The sequence below is a fragment of the Pristiophorus japonicus genome, chromosome 8, assembly GCF_044704955.1.
Source record: "Pristiophorus japonicus isolate sPriJap1 chromosome 8, sPriJap1.hap1, whole genome shotgun sequence".
Taxonomy (NCBI): domain Eukaryota; kingdom Metazoa; phylum Chordata; class Chondrichthyes; family Pristiophoridae; genus Pristiophorus; species Pristiophorus japonicus.
This window is the reverse complement of record NC_091984.1, coordinates 52668423-52683852: the sequence shown is the minus strand read 5'-3', so window position 1 is coordinate 52683852 and position 15430 is coordinate 52668423.

Genomic DNA, 15430 nt, shown 5'->3' with positions numbered 1-15430 from the left:
GGTTGCGGGGCGGATGAGACTGTCACCCATCTCCTTCAGGATTGCGCCTTCGCAAGGCAGGTTTGGAAAGAGATGCAGTGGTTGCTGTCGAGGTTCATCCCAAGCAGCTCCGTAACACAGGACTCTGTGCTCTACGGGCTGTTCCCAGGGACACACACCGAGATAGACATCACCTGCTGCTGGAGGGCCATCAACTCGGTCAAAGACGCTCTTTAGTCTTGCCGAAACTTGCTGGTCTTCCAGAGCAAGGAGATGTCCATGTCTGCGTGTTGCAGACTGGTGCAATCCAAGATCCAGGATTACGTGCTGAGGGACAAACTTAAAATTGGTGCAGTCGCCGCAAAGGCACGGTGGGGAAGGGCCACATTTTAAAGCCCTTCTGCCACGGTAAACCTGGGGGCAGGAATCAGTACAAAACTCCCCTCGGGCTGTACGTGCAACTTCTTTTTCGTGTACATGGAGCACCATGATCTGTAAACACCTATGTAGTGCCATGTACAATGTAAGGTCTGTTTCGTAATGCATGTTGAAAAGAAAAAAAAGTGTAAATGTACCGTCACCCATTCCGTGTACTGTACAGTGACACTTGTAATGTAATTTGTTGAATGTACGACAATGTATCCCGTATTGTAGCGAATTGTACTTGAACTGAAAAGCAAGGAAATGTATCGAACGGAACTGCCGTCAGCACCCAAATGTAGTGTATGGGATTGCTGACCGCAGCTAAATGGACTGAACTGCTTTTGAATGTACTGTACAAATTTTTTATATGAATAAAGTATATTTTGAAATTCAAAAAAAAAATTTCAACTATCAAGTAAAGGAGAGGCTACAATGTTATGATACTTTCTGGAAGGAAACCTGCCTTTGCAAGTTCAGCTGGCGAAATGCCATATGCTGGTGAACGTGCGGCTGCCACCTCAGCTCTCATTTCACTTCCTCCAATCACTCAGTGACAGGTTTCCCCAGTACAGACAATGCCTCCTCCTCACTGAGGCTAAGGTTTGGAGATGGCAGATATCATCTTTGTCATCTTCTCTCGCTGGCATTATATTCTGTCTTCACAGGAAAGATAAATGCAGGGTCTGTTTGCTAATACATTTACTGCACTACAGAGCACATTGAGCACTGCCAGACTTTCATGTGTGAGCCTGCAGGCAAGATAGTGAGAGGGGTTCAAATGTTCATTCAACTATGGGAGAGAGGCTGGGAGCTTCTATATATCCAACTTGGGTAATCAGTAACATGGTGAAATTGATAGAGCTGAACGAACAACAGACAAACCATGGTATCAGACTGGTCATTGTACTTCTTCCTGAATTATACTGACAGCACTGAAATCTCCCTTCTCTGTGCTGTCTTTTTCACCGAGATCAAAATAAGCCAACTCTCCGAGCAATCATTTCTTCAAGGAGGGCGTTCAACTCCACATCTGAAAAGTTTGCAGGTCTTCCGCCATTTGGTTCCCTTGTAGTCAGATTCTTCATCGTGTTTCCGGCTCCCGGGCACTATGTACTGTGAGCTGCTAAAGGACTTTAAGGTTTGTAACAACACATCACTTTTCACGCACAGAGGTGAATCTACCCAGTTCCTGATGGGTCCCCAGCTGGGAATCTATAGAAAGCTATGCGAAGGAATGGATCATACGAAGTCTGTAGGGCGGGCAGAAGTGCATGTGGCTGCACTTTCACTGACAGTAAGGGTGAGTGGCCTGATAGTGTTAGAAATTAGGGGCACCTAAAATGTATATGGTTACGCGAATTAAATTGTGATGCAAATCATATTGTGTTTAGATGATTGTATTAGCGCTCGAGACAAGTAAGGGGTTAATGTATAAGTTATGTTTTATTGCAATTGCTTAAGTTTCATTTTCCTGAAAATGAGTATGAGATAAAAGACTCTAGTCAGGGAGGACAAGGACGGTCGAGATAAGAGGAATTCAAATGGATTGGCCTTCAGAATGTATAAACAGGAAATACATATAAAGAAAAGAATAAAACCGCTGAGGGGAGAATTTTCATCTATAAGTTTAGACAAAGAACTCAACATGCCAATGGGCATCTTGTTTTAAGAGGAACCCTTATAGGTTAAATGGTCTTCTCAATATTCTACCCCAGGTCCACCCATAAAAGGATATAAAAGAAAGACCTGAAAAGCCCTCAGCGCAGACGGTGGAGTGAAGAGCTGCCGAGAGTGTCTAACACTCTTGACAATTCTAAAAGAGAGAAAGAGAGGGAGAAAGGTCGTAATCCGAACAGCTGTTCATGTGCCACAGCCATCAGTCCGATCGGGTCCGGTACCAGCTACTTGTCATTGTCATATGTTTTTGTTGTATGACTAATGTGTTATATTCTGTCCTAAACTCTGATTAAATACAATATACCCACCATATTGGTTTGCACTTGATCCTATTTGAAAGACCAGCGATAAGTTTATCTCAGCAATTGCTTTCATCCACCAAATAAGTCCCTCCTCCGGAAATTTTAGTTGATTTATGAGGAATGACTTATTGCTTCTCATCATCATCATCATAGGCAGTCCCTCGAAATCGAGGAATACTTGCTTCCACTCCAAAAGTGAGTTCCCAGGTGACTGAACAGTCCAATGCGGGAATTACAGTCTCTGGCACAGGTGGGACAGACAGTCGTTGAAGGAAAGGGTGGGTGGGGAGTCTTGTTTGCCGCACGATCCTTCTGCTGCCTGTACTTGTTTTGTGCATGCTCTTGGCGGCGAGACTCGAGGTGCTCAACACCCTCCTGGATGCTGTTCCTCCACTTAGGGTGGCCTTTGGTCAGGAACTCCCAGATGTCGGTGGGGATGTTGCATTTTATCAAGGAGGCTTTGAGGGTGTCCTTGAAATGTTTCCTCTGCCCACCTGGGGCTTGGTTGCCGTACAGGAGTTCTGAGTAGAGCGCTTGCTTTGGGAGTCTTGTGTCAGGCATGCTTCTATTGCTTCTAAAGTCTTATTGACAGTCCTTATCAGCTCTACACTTCTTAAAGGAACATTGCTAATCTCCCAAAAATATAGTTGAGAATTTTTCCCACAATTAGGGCTGGATTTTAGGCTTTCCCGATTTCGGGGCGCTAATCATGGCAGAGCGGTCCCGATAGCGCCTTTGACTGGAAATTTTGGCAAAAAATGAGGATCCATGATCGGGGGTGTTAAATCAGTCGTTACACAACGGACTTTGTGCGCCTGAGCTGAAAATCGTGGCGATAAAAGAGGCGGCCATTTTGCGCATGCGCAGTCGTGTTTTTATTTTCCGGGACGCAGACGCTATTTCAGGGTGTGGCAGCTTCCTCCGCACATGCGCAGATGAACCGCCCGACTTCTGGCACTTCTGCAGAAATGGAGCAGCAGGAGGGCAGGCAGCGTGCCAGGCATTTCTCCCCGGAGGCTGCTGAGGCTGTAGTCCACACAGTGAAGAGGAGGTGGACATCACTCCATCTGACTGGGGAAGGGAGACCGCTGCCAACTATTTTCAAAGGATGTGGCGTGAAATTGCCCAGGAGGGGTCTGCGGCAGACACGGTTTCCAGAACTGGCACCCAATGCCGCAAAAAGTTCAACAACCTTACCAGGTTTGTAAGGGTGAGTACCCTTCACATTTATGTATGCCTGCTATCCTTCCAACATGAATGTCAGACACCATGTGAAGTATTTCATGTATCCTCCCATTCTCAAAGTCTTTCAGCCTGTGGTATGGGTTGCACAATGCATCAGAAAGCTGAAGACTGACTTCTCCAGCCATTGCCTCTTAATTATGGATGTACATACCCTCTTGATCCCTAATCATCGAGAACCTTCTTTGCATACACTCCCACTGCTGATATGGGTTTCATATAGATCACCTGCAGCCCCTATGCTATCTCCCTCTCATCTCCAACCAATCGCTCACAAAGCTCATGCAACATTCACACAGATTGAAGAGAAGACAGTTGCACATCCACACAATCTCAGCTACTGAACTATGATAGGCATATGTGGCACAACAGGAGGTGAACCCTTTCTGAACCCTTCTTATTTTACACATTGCAGGCGAAGCTCTCACACAACAGGCGTGAGCAGCGCCGGACAGGCGGGGGTCCGCCTCAGGTCCCCGATTTAACAGATGTGGAGGAACAGGTGTCTGCCTTCATTGGAGCACCAGCTTGGACAGTTGCCGGGGGCGATTCTGAGCCTCTTTCGGGTAGTGAGGGTATGTAAATAGATTTTGCGACCGATCTGACTTCATTGAGATGTATTATGAAGTGGCGTGGGGCCTTCACATGTACATGTGCAATGCCACCTTCCTGCTATCACTCTGTCCCCTACCCTGCTGCTAACCACACGTCTGTTGTTTACTGCTTGCAGAAGAACAGCCACAATCACGACAGACGTTCAGGAAGCCATCGACATCTGGCCATGGGGGAGATGATGAGGCGTGCGAGGTGATTGCAATACCTGAACCGCAGAGCCCACCAGTTGGCCTGTCGGAACAAAGCACAACTGGGGACGAGTCCAATTTCTCTGGCTTTGAGTTGTCGGAGGCTCCTGGCCCCAGTCGCCTACAGCAATGCGCAGCGAGAGGAGAATCTCGAAGGCCAGCTCTCCGGAGGGTGAGTCGGCAAAGTAGGTCTGCTCAACGACAGGCAGACATGGAATTGGACTTGGTGGAAATGTCCAGGGAAACCACCGACATGCACCGTGAGCTCATGGGTACATTGTGTCAAATCCTAGAGAGCATCGACAAACTTTCTGCGACTGTTGCAGAGGCAGCATCACGAATTGTCGGTGTAACTCAGGGCTCCAGCGAGGTCATCATTGACCACTCACAGAGGCAGGTGGCCTCCAGCAGCGACAGTGGTGTTCCAGAGTGTGTGGCGCGTGCTATTGATCAAGTTGCAACATCGATCGAATCGCAGGCACAAGTTACGCTGCAGCTCAGTGATGTGATGCAGTCGATGACTGCTGCCATCCTCTCTCTGTGTTCCCCACTGTCCAATGGGGAAGGGATGGTGCCGAAGCAGACCAGCAAGTTATGGAGTCACATTGTGCTCCGGATGATGAGGCCAGCCCCGTCGGAGTCTCAGTGGCTCCCAGGAAATGGAAGGTGCTGTCCTTCCTCAGGATAACAGCATTCTGGCTCCCATCACTAACTCTCCAACCATGCACCATACACGGTACACACCTGAGCCACCAGTGACTGCTTCCGTCGATGATGAGGTGCAGCAGTCTGCAGCCGCGCCTTCTAGGCCCAGAGCTGGTTCAGGGCGTCCTCATATGGCATCTGCACTATCTGGCCCCCTAACACAGCAGCCCTCTAGCAGCCTTGCTATAGGCACTGAGGCCTCATTGAAGTCCCCATTAAGAGGTGAGACAGCCTTCTGCAGATGCCTTGATATATTATAAGAATGCCTGTAAATAGTTGTTTTTAATAATGAACTTGTTGTTAAGTTACTTGCAGCAGAATGCTAGTTATTGTATTGGTTGGTTCTGATGGTTTATTGTCTCATTTAGTTTTACTGGGGATGGATTTTTGTTACTTTTTTTTGATAAAAATGTAACTTTGACCCTTTGCTGTTGGTATCATTTGTATCATTCAAAAGCTCAGCGTAGATGTGCCTGTATGGTGGTACATAGCATGGCCAGTTTTAGATGCATCCCTCAGTTTTATCCATTCAACCAAACCGGTCCATTATGAGCTGGCGACATGCGGCTCTTGCTCCGGCAGCATCTGGACGTGGCCTCCTCCGTGGATGGGGTGGCTGTGCAATCGGGGCCTCGGCAGGCTCCTCTTTGTTATCTTCCTCCTCCTGAGGTGGATCTGCAATTCCCATTGGCAATGCCTGGCCCCTCATGATGACTAAGTTGTGCAGCATACAGCACACCACAATGAATTCCGACGCCTGTTGAGGGGAGTATTGAAGGTTGCCTCCAGAACTGTCCAGGCATCGGAAGCACTGCTTGAGCACCCCAATTGTCTGTTCGATGATGTTGCGGCGGCTGCATAGCTGCCACTGTAGTGCTGCTCGGCTTCTGTGGCAGGGTTCTGGAGGGGGGTCATGAGCCAGGTGGCTAGGCTGTATCCTTTGTCCCTGATCAGCTAGCTGTGCCCTTCCCTTCGTCGCTGAAATATTATTGAGACACTGCTCTCACACAAGATGAAAGCATCATGTGCGCTCCCTGGATAGCGGGCATTCACTGCGAGGATGCGCTGCGTGTGGCCGCACACCAGTTGGACATTTCGGGAGTGGTATCCCTTTCGATTTCTGAATACCTCTGTATTGTGGAATGGTGTTCGCAAGGCGACATGTGTACAGTCAATGGCTCCTTTGAACCCTCGGGAAGCCTGAAATTCTGACAAACCCACATGCCCTCTCATTCTGGCTGTCCCTGCTCATTGGGAACTTTATGAAGTCCATTCTGTGGGCATACAGAGCCTTTGTGGCGTGGCGAATGCAGCGATGTGTAACCTATTGAACGATGCTGCATATGTCCCCTGCTGCTGCCTGGAAGGAGCCGGAGGCACAGAAGGCCATCGCCACAGTGACCTTCTCCTCGACAGCCAGTGCAGTCCTGTTGGTGCTGGAAGGCTGTAGGTCTGCTTGTAGGAGCTGGCATAGCTCTGTCAGCACTTCGTTTCAAAAGCGCAGCCTTCTCACACACTGCATCTCAGAGAGCTGGAGGTATAAGCGATGGTGCCTGTAAACCAATGGTGGATAAGGTCTCCTCCCCAGATGTCTTCGGCCTGTCCTCGTCCGTGGCCCGACATGGCCAGCAGCTCTTCTTCTAGCTTGACGCCGCCTGCCAATAGCAATCAGTATGATACACCGGTGAACTAGTAATGCCCCCATGAAATTCTCTCACTGACCTTGTAAGGGCACTGTAATGCCAGATAAAATTGCCGTTGCAAGTCGGAGCTTCACGCTGCGTGCTGTGCGTAACTGTTGCAGTCAATGTGACCTGTGATATAGGATCCTCATCCCTCCATTTAAATACACTGCCAATATCAACTGCTGCACCCTGGGAATGCTGTTTTTTTCAGACATTAAATGAGGTGATGTTGAACTAATCAGTGTATAGTTCTTCAATTTATGCTTCATAAAAATTTGAATACATTGCGGGAGGGGGAGGGGGGGGGGCGGTTCATTTAGCTATTCTTCATCCACAGCTACAGCAGTTATAGTTATGGATCTCCTGAAATAGTTAAGAAATATTCGTGTAGTTCTTAGGTAGGTGCATTTTGCACTGCAGACAACAGAAGCGTGGTGTCTGGTGAGGCTGGAGAACAAGTATGGCAGGGCTTTACACCAGCTTTCCCTTTGTTATGTATTGATACTTGGGGTCACTAGACACCGGAGGCGCCACTGTCGGAGGTTATCGGGCTGTACCCGCGCGTGCGCGGGCCCTGGTATATAAGAATGAGTACCAAGTCATGTGCGCACTTTGGGCGCGAATAAAGTTGAACCAGGTTTGCACCTGAGTGAGTTTACAGTAACAAATCTTTCGAGTCATTATATACATTACATTTGGCGACGAGATAACTTAAGAACCTTCGCATGCACAATGGGCACTATTGGAATTCTGGAGAGATTCGTGGATGGCGAGGATTGGGCGGATTTTATCAACCATCTGGATCAGTATTTCATGGCCAACAAAATGGAGGAAGCTGGTGACTCAGTTAGGCGCAGGGCAGTTTTCCTCACTGTGGTCCAAAAAACTTATGGCCTCATAAAGAATCTTCTCTCGCCTGTACATCCAACGGACAAAGAGTATGGGGACTTGTGCGCTTTGGTGCGTGAACATCTCAAGCCAAAAGAGGGGATCATCATCTCACGCTATCGCTTCTACACACATGTTCATACTCAGAGCCAGGATGTGTCGGGATTCGTCACCGAACTAAGACGTCTGGCTGAGCCGTGTAAGTTCGGAAACGCGTTGGAAGACATGCTGCGAGATTTCTTCGTGATGGGCATCAACCACGATGTGATCCTTCGGAAATTATTGGCTGCAGAAACGCTGGATTTTGAGCAAGGCTATCGTGACTGCCCAGGAATGCATGGCAACTGATGATAATTTAAGGCAGATATCATCGAAGAGTCGGAGCTCCACGGCAAGTACTGTAAACAAGATTGTGTCGTCGTCTGGCACAGCTGCTTATGGCAGGGCCTACTCGACTGCTTATGTGAAACCTGTAGCTGCTCAAAGTCTGCCAACTGGTACAAATCCGATTTCACCCTGTTGGCGTTGTAGGGGCAATCATCGGCCTCATCAGTGTCGGTTTAAACAGTACATCTGTAAAAGTTGTTTGAAAGTGGGGCATCTTCAGCGAATGTGCCCACAACTGAGCAAGCGTACTGCTGCTCATCACATTGATGATGATGACCAGTCCAGTGCTGGCCCGGATATGCAACCCAAGATACCTGAGGAGGAAGTGTACGGCCTGTATTCGATCCTGACAAAGAGCCAACCGATAATGGTTAATGTGAAGCTGAATGGTGTGCCTGTATCAATGGAGCTGGACACGGGTGTGAGTCAGTCGATAATGAGCTAAAGGACATTCGACAAGCTGTGGGACACTGAGGCTGTGAAGCCTAAGCTGAGTCCAGTCACTGCCAAGTTGCATACTTACACTAAGGAACTCATACCGGTGATTGGCAGTGCAGTAGTCAAAATGTCGTATGATGGTGTGGTTCATGATTTACCATTATGGATTGTCCCAGGCAATGGTCCAAAGCTGTTCAGCAGGAATTGGCTTGAGAAAATCAAGTGGAACTGGAATGATATCAAAGCGTTGTCCTCGGTGGATGACACTTCGTGTGCTGAAAAAGTTTCCTTCTTTGTTTGAACTAGGCATTGGCAATTTTACTGGAGCCAAGGTGCAGATTCACCTGGATTCTGATGCAAGACCTGTCTATCAAAAACTCGGTCTATTCCGTACATGATGAGGGAGAAGGTCAAAATTGAGCTTGACAGACTCCAGCGTGAAGGGGTCGTATCACCAGTCGAATTTAACAATGGGCCAGTCCCATCATTCCTGTGTTAAAGAGTGATGGCACTGTCAGGATCTGTGGAGACTACAAGGTTATGATTAACCGATTTTTGAAACAGGATCAGTATCCGCCACCAAAGGATGATGACTTGTTCGCCATGCTAGCTGGTGGAAAGTTGTTCACTAAACTGGATCTGACGTCGGCCTATATGACACAGGAGCTTGTCGACATTTCGAAGAAACTCACTTGCATCAATACCCATAAAGGACTGTTTGTCTACATCAGATGTATCTTTTGGAAGAAACGTTAATTAAGGTCCTGACTGCCTGGTCAACTAGATGTAGAAGATCCCATGGCACAATTCAGAGAAAGAGGGGAGTTCTCCGTGTCTTGGCCAGCATTTATCCCTGAACCAACACCAAAAACACATTAACTGCTCATTCTGTCTACATCAGGTGTCCTTTTGGAATCCATTCAGCTGCAGCCATATTTAGAGGAACATGGAGAGTCTACTGAAGTCCGTTCCTAGAACCGTCATGTTTCAAGACGACATTCTGGTCACAGATTGCGACACTGCTGAACATCTGAACAATCTTGAAGAAGTTCTATATCATCTGGACAAAGTGGGACTCAGGCCGAAATGTTCGAAGTGTGTCTTCATGGCACCTGCAGTTGAATTCCTGGGGAGGAAGATTGCTGCTGATGACATCAGGCCTACTGATTTGAAAACCAAGGCCATCAAAAATGCACCCAGACCTCAGAATATGACGGAGCTGCGTTCGTTCCTTGGGCTATTCAACTACTTCGGTAATTTCTTACCAAGATTGAGTACTTTATTAGAGCCACTGCACATGCTGCTCAGAAAAGACGACAACTGGGTCTGGAGTGTATCTCAAGATAGAGCTTTTGAGAAAGCCAAGAATCTGCTGTGTTCGAACAAGTTGCTTGTTCACTATGATCCGTGTAAGCGTCTTGTATTGGCCTGTGATGCTTCATCATATGGGGTTGGCTGTGTACTCCAACAAGCAAATGAATCGGGTAAGCTATGCTCGAAAAGTTTGTCAAAGGTGGAAAGAGCTTACAGCATGGTAGAAAAAGAAGCTTTGGCCTGTGTGTATAGGGTCAAAAAGTTGCATCAGTACCTGTTTGGTTTTCATTTTGAACTTGAAACGGATCATAAGCCACTCATTTAATTGTTTTTAGAAAACAAAGGTATTAATGCATCGTCCCGTATCCGGAAGTGGGCGTTGACATTGTCTACCTATGATTATGTTATTCATCATAGACCTGGCACTGAGAATTGTGCCGATGCACTGAGTCGTCTGCCGTTGTCCACACCTGAAGTGGAGACGCCTCAATCTGCAGATCAACTGTTCGTAATAGATGCTTTTGAGAGTGAAGGAACTCCTGTCACTGCTCAACAAGTGAGGATCTGGACCAGCCATGATCCTATTTTATCGGTTGTGAAATGTTGTGTCCTCAGTGGTGATTGGTCTGCAATACTTATGGAAATGTGTGATGAGACCAAACCTGACAACTGTCGCAAAGATGAACTATCCATTCAGTCAGATTGTTTACTGTGGGGCAATCGTGTTGTTATGCCTAAGAAAGGCAGAGAAAAATTTGTATGTGAACTACATAGCACTTATCCTGGTATCGTCATGATGAAAGCCATTGCCAGGGCTCATATTTGGTGGCCTGGAATTGACTCTGATCTGGAATCATGTGTGCATCAGTGCAATACTTGCATGCAGCTAAGTAAAGTACCAGCGGAATCTCCGCTGAGTCTTTGGTCGTGGCCATCTAAACCACGGTCGAGGATACACATCAATTTTGTGGGCCCTTTCCTGGGAAAGATGTTTTTTATTGTGGTGGATGCATATTCAAAGTGGATAGAGTGTATTATTATGTCATCCAGTACGTCCACAGCTACTATTGAGAGCCTTCGTGTCATGTTTGCCACTCATGGTTTGCCTGACATTGTTGTGAGAGATAACGGATCTTGCTTCACAAGTCTTGAGTTTCAGGAGTTCATGAAACTCAGTGGTGTCAGACATATCAGGATTGCTCCATTCAAACCTGCTTCTAATGGTCAAGCAGAGCGTGCGTTCAAACAATCAAGCAAAGCATGAAACGTGTGACTCAAGGTTCACTGCAGACTCGTTTGTCATGTATATTGCTTAGTTACAGGACAAGACCGCACACACTTACCGGGGTCTCCCCTGCTGAACTACTGATGAAGAGAAGTCTCAAGACCAAGCTTTCTCTTGTCCATCCTGATTTGAATGATCATGTTGAAAACAGACATCAAAATCAGCATTGGTATCATGATTGTGCTGCTGTGTCACGTGACATCTCTGTCAATGATCCGGTTTATGTACTGAATTATGGTCAAGGTCCAAAGTGGATCGCCGGTATTGTTACGGCCAAGGAGGGTAACAGAGTGTTTATTTTCGTGCTCAAGAATGGGCAAACAAGCAGGAAACATGTTGATTAAGTGAAACTGCGGCATGCAGATGAACCGGAACTGGTTGAGCAAGATGCAGTCAGTGACCAACCAATCAATGTTCATTCATCAGAAGACTCTGCTATCATTATTGAATTTGGACCTTCAGTCTCTGATAGGGTCAGTACCACTCCCATCAGATTGGTTATTCAGTCTCCAGTCATAACTGACTCAGAACGCTCGCCCAGAACTGGAGTTAAATTGAGACGATCAACTCGTGAGAGAAAAGCCCCAAACCGTCTTAATTTGTAAAGAGACTGATACTAAGATCTTGAAGGGGGGTGTTGTTATGTATTGATGCTTGGGGTCACTAGACATCAGGGGGTGCCACTGTCGGAGGTGATCGGGCTGCATGCGCACGTTCGCGGGTCCTGGTATAAAAGAGTGAGTACCATATTATGTGCGCACTTTGGCCGCGAATAAAGTTGAACCAGGTTTGCAACTGAGTGAGTTTATAGTAACAAGTCTTTCAAGTCATTATATACATTACACCCTTGTTCCCTTCTTGCTTAACTCTCACCCTCGCACACTATCCATGAGAAAATGCTATTGATTTCAGATGCCGCTTAGCTCTCTCGACAACTCTATTCCACTAAGTGCTAGCGCTTGTCACTTTCTTCCATTTCAGATCCAGCAGCGTCACACATCCCACAGGGAACAGAAGAAAAAGTGGGCAATACTGCAGGAGAGGAAATGTATTTTGGCCTTACACCTGCTGGCATCAGTTCAGAGACTAGTTCAGGGTTCTAGAATCTCCTCTGGCTTACAAAGCCTAAACGAGAGCATGTAGTGGAGCTCTGAGCCTCCCAGCCTCCCTGCACTCTATTCTCATGCTGAGACTCAGCCCCTGAAAGTAGCATTGGCTCCATGGAAGATGCACAGCCTGTCCTCTCTCAACAACAATAACAACTTGGATTTATATTGCACCTTTAATGGAGTAAAATGCTCCAAGATGTTTCATAGGAGCATTATCAAACAAGATTTGACACTGAGCCACAAAAGGAAATATTAGGACAGATGACCAAAAGCTTGGTCAGAGAGATAGGTTTAAAGGAGCCTCTTAAAGGAGGAGAGAGAGGTAGAGAGGTGGAAAGAATTAGGGAGGGAATTCCAGAGCTTAGGGCCCAGGCAGCTGAAGGCATGGCCGACAATGGAGCCATTAAAATTGGAGATGCGCAAAAGACTGGATGAAAGCATGCCTGCTCTTCCGCTAGCCTCTTAACCAGTGCCACTCAGCCAGCTTGGCCAGACTGCCTCAGCCAAAGCTGAGTCAAACAGTCTGCAATTGGGTCCTCAATGGCCTAGGCTCCTTGAGGTCATTCACCATGGCCATCTTAAGTGCCCTCAGCATCCTTCCACCTACCAAGCTGTAGTCTCTGGGGAAGCACCTCGTAGAAGCACTAAAATATGAGTATGCAAGGCTTTGCACAAGGGTGATTTGTAGGTAGTCAGCAATCATATAACCATTTGTGATATAATCTTAGTGATGTAACAGGAACACCCATCATTTGTGCAGTTTGAGGGCATTGATATGGTGCGTGTTAGGACTGGGTCAGATGGAAGGGGGGAGTGTTGGTGCTTTGGGTAGGAGAGAGATGATTTAGGAGAATCTCTCTTCAATAAAGTGATGCCTTCCATTATCATAGGTAATCCCTCGAAACGAGGATGACTTGCTTCCACGCCGAAAAGGGATGAGTTCACAGGTGTTTCAATGAACGATCTAATATTCCGGATCCCAAACTACATCTTGAAGGGTGGAAGATGCCTGAGCGTGGATTTTTTTAATGTATAGTGGCCATTGCACCTCAGCCACCACACGGGCTTGACAGAGCTGGGTCTTGGTCCAGTGGCAAGGATTAACCAAGACGACTGGAGACCAGCTCTGCTGCACTGACCCAGTACGCACACATATCGCACGCAGTGTGGGCTGACCCGTGCTGCCCCTGGGCCCTAGCCTCTTCTGGGCCCTGAACTCTCGCCTCTCCTGGACCCCAATCACATCTCTCTATGAACTCTTGCCGCACCTTCACTTCATTCGCCACAATTGGGCCATTAGAGGGAGCAGCGTGCGGCAGCCCGGCCCAGAAATCGGTGCGGTCCCAGCCTGCAAGACCATCAGCAGGCCGGGGCCATTAGAGGGAGCAGTGTGCGGCAGCACACCACTTCAGGGAGCAGCGCGTGCTGCTGCAGGAGGGCGACGGCTGACTCGCAGCACTGCTGGGCTGTGCTCGTCCTCTGCATCTGGTTCCTTGTCCCCTTCTTCATCTTCTTCCTCCACTTCTTCCACCTCAGGAATGTCCAAGACATCTCTCATTTGTATGGTAAGATTGTACCGAAGGACTCTTCTCGAGCAGTCTAGACAGTGGAATTGTTTCAGGATGAAAATGGTTTGCTCAATCAGAACACTTGTTGATACATGTCCCTGATTATATTGTGTTCCTATAGGGGATACCAGATCGTAAAGACAAAAATCTACACAATTGGGTCAAAGTTACAGAAAAAGTTGGTGATAATATTAGCTTTGATACGCTCTATCTAGATGGGTGTGAAGTGCTCTGTCGCACATTGAGATTTATGTGATGTTCATAGAAACATAGAAAATAGGTGCAGGAGTAGGCCATTCGGCCCTTCGAGCCTGCACTGCCATTCAATGAGTTCATGGCTGAACATGCAACTTCATATAAAGGGTCAAAGCGCATAAAATGTAAATCCTTAGTAAAGTGTATATTAAACAAGCAGCTAATGTGCTGATGGTAGTAAGTGTATAATGAACCTTTCAATGTCCATTATTCTCGTAGTCAATCCATTTAGCTGGGGGTGAATTTCTTGCTTTAGCTTCCTAAAAGTTTATTTTCAAGCAAGACTTCAACCAAGTGTTTTTGAACCATGTGCTGTGGTGCTGTCCCACTTGTAATGTTGTTCCTAAGGATACCGTTCCTTCCATTTCCTATCGTCACTGTATTCAGGGTAATATCCCACAATAACATTAAAGGGTAAATGTTCCAATTTAGTGCTCCAAGTGCATAACTTCACATGATGGGAGTGCATATTGCAAATTTGAGGACAGAGAGGTAATGCACATGATTCACCATCTGCAGGATTTTCAATCCATTAAAACTAATGACCTTAGTGCTTGAATTCCAAATATGTCCTCCCTTCGCGAGAAGCTCCTCGCTGGAAGCTCTAAATTGTAAAATTGCTGACTATAGGATACATTTTCAGAAGCTTTGTATGTAGCATAGAGCCTCGCTGGCAACAGCCCCATAACAAGATATCAGACTTCATTCCTCACAAGTCCGATTTGCACTGAATCCCTGATCTTCCGATAGGTGAGTTAGCTGTCCCAAACTCAGCCTCACCACGGGATTGCGCAAGCTCACTTTATATATCTGATTATTCTCATCCCAAATTTCTTGAGGTCAGGTGAAGCTTGGACCAAAACATGCCCATTACTGATATAAAATGGGTGTTTTTGTACAAAATCTGCCTGGACTGCTTTGGAATTGTTCTTATAGCTGGGCGATTATTGGCTTCCCATTGACAATTTTAGTGTGGTTTTTGTTGCCTAAACATTTCTGTTTTCCTGCATCTTACATAGTTCAGGTCGTCTCAATTTCTTTTCACCTTTTTGTTCCAGCCTGCATTTTTTCCCCCTAAGAGGCACTGGCCTGCATTCTTGGGCATTACTTTTGTACTGTGGTTCTCGTATTGACGGTACAGCCACCTAAGAACTCATGTTAAGAGTGGAAGCAAGTCTTCCTCGATTCTGAGGGACTACCTATGATGATGATGACAAGGTGCAGCCAAGCAAGGTGGAAGAATGGGAATCCCTTTGGGTATTCCAGTCATATTGCATGCCCATAACTGAGTAGGATGAATTCATAGCTACACACCATCTTCAGATGCAAATGCATCTCAAAGCTCTGTGCAATACCACAGGATCTGAGTA